Source organism: Salvelinus sp. IW2-2015, unplaced genomic scaffold (genome assembly GCF_002910315.2).
Source record: "Salvelinus sp. IW2-2015 unplaced genomic scaffold, ASM291031v2 Un_scaffold16692, whole genome shotgun sequence".
Classification (NCBI taxonomy): domain Eukaryota; kingdom Metazoa; phylum Chordata; class Actinopteri; order Salmoniformes; family Salmonidae; genus Salvelinus; species Salvelinus sp. IW2-2015.
Genome location: NW_019957711.1, coordinates 48,818 through 53,722, shown reverse-complemented (window position 1 = coordinate 53,722; position 4,905 = coordinate 48,818). Strand labels below are relative to the sequence as shown.

Below are 4,905 nucleotides of genomic sequence, written 5' to 3'. Positions count from 1 at the left end.
TCTTGCATTGAATAGCCTTCCTTTCTCAGAACAAGAATAGACTGATGAGTTTCAGAAGAAAGTTCTTTGTTTCTGGCCATTTTGAGCCTGTAATCGAACSTACAAATGCTGACGCTCCAGATACTCATTTAGTCTAAAGTAGGCCTGTTTTATTCCTTCTTTAATCAGAACAACATTTTTCAGCTGTGCTAACATAATTGCAAAAGGGTTTTCTAATGATCAATTAGCCTTTTAAAATGATAAACTTGGGTTAGCTAACACAACGTGCCATTGGAACACAGGAGTGATGGATGCTGATAATGGGCCTCTGTACACCTATGTAGATATTCCATAAAAAACTGACGTTTCCAGCTACAGTAGTCATTTACAACATTAACAATGTCTACACTGTATTTCTGATCAGTTTGATGTTATCTTAATGGACAAAAAAGGTGCTTTTCTTTCAAAAACAAAGACATTTCTAAGTGACTCTGAACTTTTGAACGCGTGTGTGTGTGTCTCGTTTTGGTCCCAGGAAAAGTGGATTCTGCTGCACGGCCTGGTCTTTAGAATGGTCTGTAGAATGGTCTATAGGAGGGTATTTAGAATGAGTTTAATTGTCTATTCGGCTCGCGTTTTGGGGGGTGATTCAGAACAAGGGAGAGCAACTTGGTGAATCCACTGTGGACATAGATAACTTACACACTTTATCATGRAACTCAGTGAATCCACTGTGGACATAGATAACTTACACACTTTATCATGTAACTCAGTGGAGATTAACTTCTTGGTTTACTCTCGGTTGTCTCTTCACTATGGCGCTTAATAACTGTGTGATGTGCCAGTGACCTGTTTTTGTAGCAAGCCGCCTCGTGTTTCTGTTTGTCCTCCTTGGTTCAAACACGATATTAGATTTATTAGACTAGCTTGCGTGTTTCCTGGTAATGCATTTAGTGTGACGGATCATGGGGCCACCATTTACGTCAAAGGAGCATTTTGTTATTGTTTCATCTGTGGATTTGTCCTTCAAACAGCTGCATATTATCAAGATATCAAAGTGTCACCAACTAAAAGGTAAACAATAGGCCTATAGCAAATGCAGCATATGACATAKATTTTACACATGTAAATAGCTCTTTTCAGTAGTGCTCAAAGCATGCCATTCCATGAGCGCAGCATTTATTTTTCAACTGGAGTCAGTGAGCCCAATCAGTCCTCCATGACAAAGCAAAGTTGACTATTTTCTTCATGCTATAGTGAGTGACAACCACTTTTCTCAGGCTCAAAGCTTTCATGCTGGTGTAGCTGGTGTAGCTTAATAAAAAGCTGGATTGAAGAGCCAACTCAGTCCTTTTTGGAGGGTCATTTTTCAGCAACTATTTTTTTTAAAGTACTTCCGGGTCAGGGAATTTCAAAATAAAAATCCCCCACGTAATAGTCTAAATGTGTCAATAGCCTGTATTTATTCATCTAAACATTAACAYTGATTCATATTTAAGTGACATTTGCATTACATTTGGGMTTTTAAACATGTTCCAAGGTCAAATGCATGCCCCCAATGCGAATCAATAGCAAACACTATTCTGGGTGCTGCAGTAAAAGTGTTGTAGGGAATACTCTGTACAACAAGATCCTGGGTGCAGAGCCCAAYAGACTGCAGACAGGAAACACCTGCAGGCGACCACACCCACCCTTTCACCTGGACAAAACAAAGAAGTCTGTCTGAACTGACACTCCTAGGGTGTGGTTGTTTTGTTCAGGTGAAAGGGTGGGAGGGGTTGCCTGCAGGGGTGTTTCCCATCTGCTGTATTTCGGTCTCTGCCCCGAGAACCATGTTTGATCTCTTAAAGCACAAAGACAGTCAGCCCCTGATATTTGGTTCATGGTTGCAATAAAGTGGATCATGCAAATATCCGGACCGGAGCAAGGAAATATAATGTATTAAATTGGGACGGCAATGCACTTAGGATAAATGGTAAACAGAACAGACCGAGTCATCAGCTTGACTTCAGGCCAAGAAACAACCGTTTCTTCCCTCTTCCTCTTTTTTCCATCTCCTTTAGCCTATACACACACACACACACACACACACACACACACTTCCTGTTCTTCTGTTTTCTGCCAGTCCTTGACAGAGTTGACTGATCGCCATCCTGTGGAGTTGCCTGGTTGCTGGGAGACAGAGAGAGACCTTTTCAAAGAGAGAGAATAGGCTATTTGTCTATATTCAGTCAAGTGTTCTAAATGATGTCATTAAAGTGAGACAACCTACAAGGTATGAAGACAAAAGGCTACAGAGTTAAGTTATTCATCTTGTAACCAGTCAGTCAGTGTTCTACCCTGGTCCCACTGACCCAATGTTCTGCTGATGTTAAAGCTGTGGCAGTGTTAACGAGGACATGGTAGTAGGTATTTTCCAATACTAATGCGGTATACAAAGTGCATGGTGTTTTCCAATYCTAAAACCATGAAATGACTACATTGGAAGGACATTCCATAGAGCAAGTCAAAACCATTCAACAATCTGAGTTGAGGTGGATGAGAAGTTGAGCTTCACCAGCCGTGTAGAGAACCTTGTCAGGAACAAGCTGTGTATTGGCTTTTATTACCAGCACAAGGCTTGTTTTTTCCTTTACTGCTTGAKAGGAGTTGATTCGTTGTACTTTTCTCTCTGTGTTAGACCATGGTGACACTATTTCTGTACAAGTCTCCAGCTCCACGCTGCAGGCTCTTGACTCCGTGTAACATGCAGCCCTTCATTTGTCACCAGTCAGAGACGTCTAACTCACCACTGTGATCTCTACAGTGCTGCCGGGTGGACATCACTAGCAACACGCAGGCTCAAACACTGCTATATTCTTATTTATTAAAACTGCCATTGTATCTATTCTCTCTTCTCGCTCGAAATGAAAAGCCATACAAGCTCAGAGCTCATGCTAACAGTCCCGAACCCACAAATCAACCATGCCACACCCAATTGACGGCCCCTTCAGATCAACCTATCCACTCCTGCCCAACCCCATGGCACCCCACCCCGCAAAGAGCATCAACATGGAAGCACACATACGGCCCAGGTATGAGCGCGCAAAACAGCCCAACCCCCACTCTTACACTCGCCCAGCCAACGCACTGTACCAGATGCTCAGCAGCTCTGCTCACACTACTGGCCTGAGCCAAACCACGACGGCCAACCAACATGGACACTTTAGGAAACAAAAAGCCTTCACTAATATCCTGAATATCCAAGGCCTGAGGGTCATCGCCTTGCCTCCACAGCCTTTTAAAAATCATACTGACCTAAAAATCTTTACGAAACGTCCTGATATGTGAGCTCCCAATCAATACTAAATTCATCTTTTCGCACATGCAGGGATATCAATAAGTGCATTTATACTCAACACATAGCGAATTTGGGGAAAAGTATTCTGTCTAATAACACCATGCGGTTAAATATTTGCACTCGATCTCATAAATACAAATATTCAACTCACGTATAAATATACTAACCAGAACACCTTCGTACAAACAAAATACGAATTAAAACAAAGTCTAGATCAAGATTCATCTGTAGAAAATCTACCATTTCGCAGATGCCTCACGCTTAGCCAGCCATCTATACTCGTCTACTCTAAGTGATCGCCTTTAAACGCCGGCCGCATACTTCCATCGTATTAATGCTGGAATTTCCCTCCCAAGCCAACCGCAGGGCCTTTCTTACTCAGCCCCTGGTTCTGGATTTCCCTCCAGCCAACTGCAGGTCTTTCTTTCACCCCGTTGATTGCCCTCCCACACCGGGCTTACTCAGTCCCCTGGTGCTGGATTTCCCTCCCCACCAACCTGCGAGTCCTTTTCTACTCAGCCCCCTGGTGCTGGATTTCCTCTCCAGCAAACCTCAGCGTCTTTTATCTTACTCAGCCCCCGGTGCTGGAGTTCCCGCCCAGCCAACCTGCAGGTCCTTTCTTTATCACTCACCCTGTGTGCTGGATTCCCTCCCAGCCAAACCTGCAGGTCCTTTTCGTTCTCAGACCCCTGTGCTGGATTTCCCTCCAGGCCAACCTGCAGGTCCTTTTCTTACTCAAGCCCCCTGGTGCTGGATTTCCTCCAGCCACACTACAGGTCTTTTTTACTCAGCCCCCTGGTGTGGGTTCCTCCCAGCCAACCTGCAGGTCGTTTTCTTCCTCGAGCCCCCTGCGCTGGTTTCCTCCCAGCCAACATGCAGGTCCTTTTCTTTACTCAGCCCTTGTGCTGGTTCCGCTCCGACCACCTGAGGTCCTTTTCTACTCAGCCCCCTGGTGCTGATTTCCCTCCCAGCCAACCTGCAAGTCCTTTCTACTCAGCCCCCTGGTGCTGGATTTCCCTCCCAGCCAACCTCAGGTCCTTTTCTTACTCAGCCCCCTGGTGCTGGATTTCCCTCCCAGCCAACCTGCAGTCCTTTTCTTACTCAGCTCCCTGGTGCTGGATTCCCTCCCAGCCAACCTACAGTCCTTTCTTACTCAGCCCCCTGGTGCTGGGTTTCCCTCCAGCCACCTACCAGTCCTTTTCTTACTCAGCCCTGGTGCTGGATTTCCCTACCCAGCCAACCTCAGGTCCTTTTCTACTCAGCCCCTGGTGCTGGAGTTCCCTCCCAGCCAACCTGCAGGTCCTTTTCTTACTCAGCCCCCTGTGCTGGATTTCCTCCCAGCCAACCTACATGTCCGTGTCCGGAGGATGTAAAGGACAGATAGGGAACAGGTTTTGGACATGTAGTTGTTTCTAGTGTAGCCTTGTCACTAGTTTGCGTTGGGCTTAGTGTAAGGAAGCATGTTTTAACTTATTACACACGCCTGCGCACACACACACACCACACAGACACGTATGTTGCTTGATATTGTGCCTGTTTCCAGTATCTTCTGTCTGTTTTGTCTTAATTAAACAAAAAAAAAAAAA

General features: G+C 45.2%; 1 pseudogene; it reads left to right on the top strand.

Moving 5' to 3' along the window:
- LOC112081049 (phosphatidylinositol-3,5-bisphosphate 3-phosphatase MTMR6-like) overlaps window positions 1-4,905 on the top strand; it is a 29,937-nt pseudogene that overhangs the window by 4,148 nt on the left and 20,884 nt on the right.